The sequence below is a fragment of the Brassica oleracea genome, chromosome C7 (assembly GCF_000695525.1).
Source record: "Brassica oleracea var. oleracea cultivar TO1000 chromosome C7, BOL, whole genome shotgun sequence".
Classification (NCBI taxonomy): Eukaryota; Viridiplantae; Streptophyta; class Magnoliopsida; order Brassicales; family Brassicaceae; genus Brassica; species Brassica oleracea.
This window is the reverse complement of record NC_027754.1, coordinates 15,969,776-15,981,362: the sequence shown is the minus strand read 5'-3', so window position 1 is coordinate 15,981,362 and position 11,587 is coordinate 15,969,776.

The window sequence follows — 11,587 nt, the reverse complement described above, 5'->3', positions numbered from 1 at the left end:
TCATTAAGAACAATGTTCTTCACTGAATCCATCGAAATGACACCTTCAGACGCGGAGTTTCAAAGAGACATCCTGAAAACCTCCCAAGAATCCGGTAAAGTACCGAGAAGCCACAGACCGTGAATCTCATCATCAAACTTGATGCACATATCAGACAGCTTGTTGAGCAATCCCTAAAACGCATTCAAGTGATCCGTCATCGGAGTTCCCTCCTGATACATCAGCTTAATCAACTTCTTGATCATGTACATCTTGTTGTTTCCGGTCTTCCTAGCATACAACTGCTCCAGCTTCTTCCACAAAGAACGAGCATCAGTTTCAGTCTCAATATGATGCAACACATTATCATCTACCCACTGCCTTATCAACCCACACACTTTGCGATGCAGCAGCTTCCACTCTTCATCCGTCTTCTTCTTAGGTTTCTTCTCCTCGAAGACTGGAACATGGAATTGTTTAACAAAGACCAGATCCTCCATCTTGCCCTTCCATAGATGATAGTTAGCACCATTCAAGCTTATCATCCTGCTCGTATTTTCCATCATTCTCACAAGCAACAATAACCCGAAGTTATCAAACCCAAAGCTCTAAAACCAGAAGCTCTGATACCACTCTGTTGGGGAAAGCGGGCACGAGACGCAGCGGAATGTAAAGGTCGTGTTCCCATGACCTTGTGTGAATCTGTGAGGAAAATACTTCGACGATAGCAGGATATAGTATAAGCAATAACTAAATGAGACAAACACTTTTTACGTGGTGAGAAGGAAAAAACCACGGGACCATAGTCCCCTCAACAATCCACTATATAAATGTATGTGAGTACAACCACGTCCTTCCTGTTCAACAACCTGAACAGAACAGAGACTCAAGCTACAAAGAGCTACCTCCAACACAAGAACAAAAACAACAAGAGAGCAACACAAAGCTTCAAAGCCAGCAGCAACCAAACGACCTCAACTCACAAGGATTACAGCAACCAGAGACTAATCCCACCATACAAATCCAATATAAACCAGTGAACAACACCTCTGCCAAATTTCAGCTGAATCAGAGAAGATCTCACCGTCGGATTTACCAAACACTCAAGACAGCACTGATGAAGAACTGTGACAAAACCCAGACAACAGAAGATCCAACCGTTGAAATCTAAATCCCTTCGGTGAACCTTTAACCCACTGACTGAAGAAGCTTCCCACACAATATCAGCCCGATCAGGATCCGTTTGACCCTCCAAATCTGCCTTGACAAACCTAGACGAAATTCTGCGTCCTTCCCTCTTTTCTCTCTTTTGTCTTTTTGATTCTTGTAAATATCACCATAAAAATTAGGTCAAGAGACTATATATATGTGTCTCACTAACCCTAAGAACCTCCAAGGCCCAATACTAATCTCATGGACTAATACCAATGGCCCAACTTCCAAATTTGGTTATCACCAACCAAACCCAATGGATTTCCTCCATTTAGAAGGAACCCAACATCCCACACCTTTTCACAAACATATATATTACATCAAGTTCACATTTATACAATAAATCATAGAACTCAAGAGGTTTACTATAAATAAAACAAATTTACAAAATCAAAAATTTCAAAAACTACCATAAAACATTTGCAAATACACCCATAACAAAAACATCACATACATTACAAATAAAACTAAAAATGTCACATGTAAATTGTACAAATGGTAAACATCCCGTCTGTAGGGCGGGCTTAACCCTAGTAAAAATATATAATATAATGGTTCTCTCCGTTAAAGAGATAATTACGAAAGGATGATTATCCAAAATGACACTTGTCTAGTTCTTAGACTATTTCATCATCAACACATGTCTCATTCTCTTTCAATGGGACGATGAGTAAGCAAAGAACTTGTACTATATATATATATATATATATATATATATATATATATATATGCACGTGAAAGTTTAATGAATTCTAATTAATTAAGATCCAAGTTTCTTCCTTCTCTCATTGTTGTACGATCAAAACAAAAGAAAAGCTAATAATCAAAGACTCTATTTCTCTCGTTTCCATACGTAAACAAATATGAGATTAAATACTAGGCTTCATCATCATCTCACTCACTCGCTGTTTCCATTATTATTAATTCACAATACGTTATTAGCACGAAGGCTCTCCGACCAGCGAGAAACTAGCGAGATATGTTTTAATTTATGTCTTTTAATATTTTATTTTATTTTTGTTACAGAGTGAGAGGCTAGATCTTCGCCGTTATTTTTCAGGATGATAAGCGTTGCTTTCCCCGACTGATCATTATGGTAGGCTTTAGCTTCACGATTAGAAGAGCATGTGGTAGGCTTTGCCTCCGTGAATGAAAAGAAAGGATCAAAATGGAAGATTAAGTCTCCGCAGATCTTGAAAAAAGGGTTAAAAATGGTAGACTAAGTCTCCTCGGACCTTGAAATAAAAAGAAAAGGTTAACATGTAGACTGAGTTTCCTCGAACCTTGATAAAAAATGATCAATATGGTAGTCTATGACTCGTCGGATCATGTGGTAGGCTAAGCCTCCAATTTTATTTATGTTCTTTAAATATCTGCAATTAATTTATGCTTTTAAATTATGCATTTAAATTTCAGTGTTTATTATATTTTTATATGCTATTCTATGAATACGTCGTGTCGAATTTGATAGAGCTCAAAATAGATGCCCTTGATATTACGAGAAATAATTATATAACTTGGGCAGTGGATGTAGAGATACACCTAAGAGAAAATGAGTTTTGAGAAATCATCAATAAGTTGAAAACTATATCGGATGAGAAAAAGAAAAGCCATGATATTTTACACCACTTTGATAATGGTTTATAAGATGAGGTGTATCATGAGAAAAGATCTAAAAGATCTTTGATGGTTAAATCCTTGAAAGAAAGGATTCACTAAATAGTCGGAGTTGATGTAAATCATTTGAATAAACTGAAAAAAAACGAAATCATGATACTAAACCATCAAGTCGGTCCTGCTAGAAAAGGACGAGGGTGTGGATGCGGTTTAAACCGCTATCATTGTCGTGGAAGAGGACGATGAAGAAGATTCTGTCCCTATGAAATAATTAGAACTTCCACGAAAATGAAAGTGGTCGGGTGATAAAAGGTAAACAGAAAAGGTTTGCTACAGATGCGGAAAGAAATAACATTGGGTACGTAGTTGTCGTACGCCAAGCCGATCTATATCGAGAATCAAAAAGAAAAAGAGAAAGGAAGTGAAATAAACTTCATCTCTGATGAACCCGAACCATCCTTTCATGGTTTAAATGATAATACTCATCTTGATGTGATAGGCTTTCTGGGTGAACCAGAGAGTATCGGGGATATAATGGTTATCTTTCTGAAGAAGATTTTGAGATTCAGGATGGAGATAGAAATACTTGGCAGATATTGGGTCATCGTTCATTGCTATTAAAGGTAACAAATATCTCTCCTCTATCAAAATAAATAAGTGTAGTATCTAGTAATATAAAAATTACTAGTGGCTCTAGAGGAGCTTATGATGAAAAGACATGCATAAGAAAAAGATGGGAAAATTATAAATGACTGGTAAACTTGAAGTTTACTGATATATAGCCATCTCCAATAATGTTATCGACATTATTGTGAAATGTTGAAAAACCAGAAGTTTTTCACATATAGCATGTCAAGAAAATAAATGAAACCATCATGGGAGATGAATCATCAAAAAAGTTCACTATATGTGATTTCTTTAAACAGACCCAAAATTAGGATCTCACTCTAAAGGATTTGAAACATAATTCATCCAAAATGGAAAAACTGAATATGTTATTGGTTCTAGAGTGGGATTCAGTACGAGATTTTTGACATGGAATGTCATCATCTCGAAGGGGAGAATTAAAGAATACTAGTGAGTGGAACATTGAGAAATTATGTTCGCACTTGAAAAAAAACTTGATAAAGTAAACTCAAGTAAGATGATCCCCATGATCGAGTGTAATGCAGTTGTGCATGTAATAAAGACATATACAATCCAAAAGGGATAAAGTATATGGAAATGTGCTCGCAAGGTTGCTAGAAGCATATAAGAAGCTGATGGAATGAGATATGAGAAATTGATTATCATGAAATTTATATAGGATAATTCATTTATAAAATGGCTGCCAGACATTTTGATGAAATAATGATATCTCATATTCCAGCTGAAAATGCTTCAATAAGGAAATAGTATCCTAAAAAGATGATATATGAGTCTATGGCACGCTAGAGACGTGATAGACCATTTTGGTTCCAAGGAGTCCTCGAAAAGGAGCAAAAATATAAATAGAGGATGAATCTCATGATGAGACCGTTGATATGGTTAGTATAATAGTCAGGTACCTGGATAAATCATTGATGATGATAAAGAGATCTCGATTAACCATATCAGTACATGTAAAAAGATGGAACCAAAGGCAAAATAGATTGTCGACAATAAATGAGAAAACGCGTTATATAAATGAGGATCCTGAATCTACCTCTATATATGAGGGTAGAGTGAATTGATTAGGCAAAGAGTGAATGAGGCAATCAATTCGATATAAAGCTAGTTAGAAAAACGAGAAAATATTGGACCAAAAGTCCAAGGTATATATTTCTCCAGAGAATTAAATGAAAGATGACCTTGAGGTATGGAAAACGGCTTGTTCGAAGGTTACTGGAGAAAAATTAAAATAGATGCAGTATATTGATATGTCTGGCAGGACAAAAATGACTTGAGTTGCATCTTGATATTTAGTAGTCCTCGGAGAATTGATGATGTTCTCGGGAACGATAATACTCTGGAAGAGTTAGAACAAGCCGTATATAAGATGTCTTAAACCGGTAATTGGTGACATGCTTACGGCACGATTTGTTGATTAATGAGGATGAATTTCCAGCGTTAGGGGGAGGAATTAGAAAAAATTCCTAAAGAGATTACATGGTGTACACAGTCGTTGTTACACTTTGATCCCCCTACGAATCAAAGAGAGCTGGAAGTTCAGAAAATTGTGCATTTGCATAATTTGGCAAACCAGTTACCAGATGCGTTCACAGATACAAGAAGAGTGACGTATATACCCGCTGAAGATGTTCCATCAAGAGTTGTTGTTCGTAAAGAAGAAACTGATGGAAACAGAATAAATGAACCTAAAGTTTAGTTAAAGAGGGAGAGACCAGCGGGTTCTAAAAATAAAAATCCCCGAAAGAAAAATAAATTGGTTGAGCAAAGCGGAAAGGTTCGGGAAGAACCTGATATTGAAAGATGTCTGAAAGAAGGCATAAGTGGAAAGGTTCTAGAAGAACCTGACACTGAAAAATGTCTAAAAGAAGGCATAAACGAAAAGGTTCAAGAAGAACCAAATAAAGATGATCCAGATGACTAAAAGGGAACATAAAAGTATGAGATTTCCATCAACTACATCTGAGATGAAAAATTATGGGTCAGAAATAAGATTAAAGGTGTTGATGGAATGTTCTCCTTTTATGTGTCCAAAGAGACCGATGTCAAAAAGACATGATTCGGGGAGTGGAAGAAGGCCACTCCAACTGATAAAAGGAATGTCTTTGGACCTATAGTCATAATGCCTGAGAATGTAAATCCAATGGGGTATAAGTGGGTATTCGTGAGAAAAGTAACACGATATAATGCCTGATTGCCCAAGGTTTTTCTCAGAGACCGGAATTGATTTTGAGGAAACATATTCTCCGGTAATGGATGTAATTACTTTTAGATTTTTGATGAGCGTAGCTGCATTGAAAAATCTTGAAATGCATCTCATGGACGTTGGATAATGATATATACATGAAACTCCCTGAAGGATTGAAAATGCTTGAAACATTGAAAGTCCAGGGAGATTTGTTCGGTCAAATTACATCGATCACTTTACGGATTAAAACAATCCGAACGTATGTGGTACAATCGCTTAAGTGAATATATCTTGAAAAAGGGATATGTGAATAATGCGATATGTCCATGCGTTTTTACAAAGAAATCGTTATCTGGCTTTGTGTTCATTGTTGTATATGTAGATGACCTGAGCATAATTGGAACTCAAAAGGATGTTAATGATGCGCGAACTCATATGAAAGAGGAGTTCGAAATGAAATATCTCGGTAAGGAGAAGGAATATTCGTGCATCAATCAAACTATACGAAAAGGTTGTTGAAACGCTTTTATATGGATAAAACCACTCCGTTGAGTACTCCAATGGTAAATAGATCTCTCGATGTTGAAAGAAATGTTGTTTTAAAAGATCCTGGTAAGATCTTATAAGTACTCTGGAGATGCTAATGGTAATAAAGCATATGTGTACTTATATATCTTGCGATTTATATCTGATTAAATATACTTTTGGACATTAATGTCTTTGCAAGATACAGCTCATTTCCTATTTATGGAAATTAGAATGGCGTCGAGAACATATCCGTTCTCTCCAAGGTACGTATTGATTTAGGATTGGTTTATCCTAAAAACCCTCGAGTTTGGTATGGTTTTGCAGATACATGCTATATAACGAGGTTTTTATCCCAATGAATTTTTCCATGATTAGGTTTTTAACGAGGCACTACATAATAAAGGTTTGGATAATCAAGGGGGAGTGTTAAAAAAATAACTACAAAAGGATGATTATCCAAAAGGACACTTGTCTAGTTCTTTGACTATCTCATCATCAACACATGTCTCATTCTCTTTCAATGGAACGATGAGTAAGCAAAGAGGTTGTACTAGGCCTGGAACTTTTATCTGAGATCCGGATTCGATCCGAGATCCGATCTGAATCCGATCCAAAAATCCGGATATCCGGAGGGGCCGAATCCGGATCCGGATAGTAAAATATTGGATCCGTCAAAGCCGGATCCGGATCCGGATATCTTGATTTTTTAGTCCGGATATCCGGATCCGTAAGTTTTATTAATAACTACTTCAAAAATAGTAATATCTATATATAAAAACTAATTTTATTTAATATATTTTCATTTTTATAATAGTATATATAAATTTTATATAAATTTTGTAATATTATACATAGAAATAATTAAAAACATTATATATATTTTTATTTTTAAATTATTGTAAATATTATATATATATTAATATTTTTATTTTTATTTATTTTAAGGATCCATATCCGAATCCGGATATCCGCCGGATATTACAATTTTTAGAAGGATATCCGACGCCTGGATATCCGAGAACCTCGGATCTGGATAAGGATAATAAAATTATGGATCCGCCGGATAATGATCCGGATCCGGATACCTTAAAATTGTCCGGATATCCGATCCGTCCCAGACCTAACTTGTACTATATATATGTATATGTGTACGTGAAAGTTGAATGAATTAATCAAGAACCAAGTTTTTTCCTTCTCTCATTGTTGTACGATCAAAACAAAATAAAATCTAATAATCAAAGACTCTCTTTCTCTCGTTTCCATGCGTAACAAATATGAGATTAAATACTAGGCTTCATCATGATCATCTCACTCACTCGCTGTTTCCATTATTATTAATTCACAACACTATCACAATTTTGTCGGTTGTAAAAAAAACTAGTACATCTAATTAAGCTGGTTCAAAATAATAAAAAATATTTCCGCCGCTGGAAATCGAACCCGGATTCCAATAGAGGGGGACGATCACTAGGTGACCCTATTGTGCTTTGTGCTACAGCAAATCTTGATGTTCAGATTTGAAAATAACTTTATTTATTTGATAATGATACTCAAATGGGCTTTTTCAAAGCTAGTTCATTAGTGGTCTCGGCATTCGGAAATAATTTAGACCAAAAAGCGTTGCACATAAGAGCATGTTTATTGTTAGCTCTTAAGTAGGGCTCTTAGGTAAATTTAGATTAAAATTAAATGAAAAACAGCAATTAAGCTAAGGGGCGTCGCTTAATTAAGAGAGCGAATAGCTTGTTTCTTACCACCACGTGTCCGAAGTTCATAGGAGAGAGGAGAGGTGGAGCTCTCGGTTTCGTCTGTTCTCTTCTTTTCTTTCTTTCTCTCTTCCTTCTCTCTTCTCCAAGGCGGCCGAATGGCGCTTTCACTTATTCACGGTGGCTCTCCTCAATGAAACGGCGTCTCTCTCGGTGGGTCTTGTTCTCTTTTCCCTGCTTCTACAGTTAAGACTTAGCTACGGCCGTTGCTTGTGCTGCTTGGATCGTCGGGAAACCGCTCTTATTCACCAATGCAAATGCCCTACTTCTATGATTGATGGCAAAACTCAAATGGGTAGGTGAATTTTTGTACTTCTCTCTCTGAATCATATTCGCAAATTAGTGTATTAGATTATCGATATAAGCCTATTATTATTTTTTATTTTATTAATTACATAAGCCTATCATCATATACCCTCACGATTAAAAAAAAAGATAATTAGTGTATTAGATTATCGATATAATTTTTTTATTAGTTTATCGATTTAAAATTTGTAACAATTTACAAAACTGGCACTTCTGAATTATTAGGCATTAAATATTATTTTGTTTGTCTGTACCAATGTTCTAAAATACGCATTGTGTGGACGTCTATACAGTGGGTATACTCTACGCGGCTACTAAACGAACCGAGATCATGATGTGCGGCATATTATTCGGTTCGTTAAAATGCGGGTGTATATACGGCCGCATACTCCGCATAGGCCGCATACTCCGCTTCTTCTATGCGTTTGTTACTTACAAAATTTAAATGAAGTTTATCAAATAGATTAAACTACGTAGTTTAACCAAAGTATCTATACTCCTTTTGACGTCACAAAAAAAAAAACCAAAGTATATATACTATTATTTATGAAGTGATTTGGCTTATTTGTCATCTTCTCCATAATTTTAGTTAATTTGTTTACTTGTTATATTTTCCATGATTTTAGGATAAATCATTAGTTTAATTAATATTATTATTAAATTTTTTTTGATATCTATATATTTATCATGATATTTAAAATCATGATAAACATGAACCTATTTTACCGATATATATACTAATATTTTTAATATATAATAAACATGATATTTAGGAAATTTAATTAATAAATAGATATTAATAATATATACCGATAATATCATTATTACTTTTCTCTCATTTATAATTTTAATGACTAATATTTTATCTAATAGCTAATTTTTCTGATTTTTACTGAAAATATTGATCAAATACAGATTATTATAAAATTTATATATAAGTATACTAATATATCTGAATTAATCAGTTTATTTAGTTAATTTGCTTGTTTTTCATCTTTTCCATAGTTATATGATAAAACATTAGTTTAATTAATATTATTATTTAATTTATTTATTTTGATATCTATATATTTATCATGATATTTAAAATAATTAATAAATATTAACATATTTTACCAATATATATATATACTAATACTTTTTAAAATATTTTTTAATATATAATTATCTTGATATTTAGGAATTAATAAATAGATATTAAAAATATCTACCGATAATATCATCATTACTTTTCTCTCATTTTATAATTTTAATAACTAATATTATAGCCAATTTCTCTGATTTTGATTGAAAATATTGATCAAATACGTATTATTATAAAATTTATATATAAGTATACTAATATATCCGAATTAGTTTGTTTCTTTTGTTTATTCGGTTTGATCTCTTAGTATATAAGTATACTAATATATACTGATGTTTTCTAAACATAACATCCTCGGTACTTCCAAATCCAGACTATTTTCTTTATTTTGGTTTGGTTCAGTTTTGAATGTTTTGGTTTTACTAGATTGAACACTCCTAAACTATTATTATTTGTTAATGTTTTATATTTGTGATTTTTTATAATCCTTATAGTAACACATGATTTCTTTTCAATCCAAATACAATATGTGTTAATTTCACATACAAAATTTCCTAATTTAGTTATTACTATAAAAAAGATTTTGATCCAAAATCTACATCACATAAATAAAAATATGAAACAAAATGATACACTTTAATAAATTGATTACCAATATGAATACTGAAATTTTATAATTTATAATAATTTAAAATTTGTATCTAATTTAATTATTATTATTATTATTTTATTAAGAAAATTAAAATAAAAAATTGTTAGATGTATAGATATATTAATTCGCGCAAGGTGCGGAACATCAACTAGTTAATCTAAAACAAGAAACCGTAAGTTATAATTCACGTTCAATTCATTATTTTCTCTTGTTCTCTAGCTGCAAAAGAAAACTAAAGTATGTTGCTCTCTTTATAAACCCTGGTGAAGAAGAGACACGTGAGGATGACATGTTTGATGTTAATTTGAAATGAGATGAACACTAAATCTCAAGCATGGATGGTGATTTCTAGCCTCTATACTGTAGAAACTCTTATATTATTTTAGTATTCATATTATTTGATTATGATATTAGTTATAGCTTATAAGCATATTTCTATAAATTCATTAAATATAATATTATACAATAAAGATATACTAGGTAATAACCCGCGCCTTGCACGGAATGTGATTATTAGTTTCGTTATTTTTTTAATAAGGAGACAGTAATCTGGATATCGGTTCGGTTTTAGGTTGTTTTTGGTTTTTAATCTTCTAAAATATAACTATCATTTTAAATAAGTATTTATTTGGTTTGTTCGATTAAAATGTTTGATGTTTTTGGTTTTTTTTCCCGTGATAATAAAAAAAATACTATTATTTGTTTGTTTTCATGTTATGAATCTTAGATAGTCGTGATGTCGAACCAATGGTTTCATATTATAGTTTCTAAACGGATAATAGTTAAAAAAAGAAAAGAAAATTATTAAGACAAATCATTTTACTACAATTTGGTTGATAGTGAAAGAAACATTAAGAAAATGAATATTTTAACTTCCAAAAAATTAGATATTTCAGCTGTGGTATATACTTAGTTATAAGGTGCTCACGTCAATGTGCACATGTATGTGTATGTAAAAGTATATAAAGATGGTTAATAAATATAGGAAAATTACCAAAAATACCATTTTCAAAGTACCACTTTTCATGTTTACACTAACCACTTTTACCCTCATCTTTAATGAACGGTAAAAGACATTTATAACCTTTTCATTAACTTTGAGAAAAAAAAACTTAAACCACGAAAGATCAACTCTAAACCCTAAATCCCGAAACATCAACTCTAAACCCTAAACCCTAAACCTTCAAATCTAAACCCTAAAACATCAACTCTAAACCCTAACCATAAACCCTGAACCCTAAATCTAAATTTAAAACATCAACTTTAAACCCTAAATCATCAACTCTAAACCTTAAACCATGAAACATCAACTCTAAACCTTAAACCCCAAAACATCAACTCTAAACCCTAAACCCTAAACCTTCAAATCTAAACCCTAAAACATCAACTCTAAACCCTAAACCCCAAAACGGAAACCCTAACCTTCAAATCTAAACCCTAAAACATCAACTCTAAACCCTAAACGTAAACCCTGAACCCTAAATCTAAATTTAAAACATCAACTTTAAACCCTAAATCATCAACTCTAAACCTTAAACCATGAAACATCAACTCTAAACCTTAAACCCCAAAACATCAACTCTAAACCCTAAACCCTAAACCTTCAA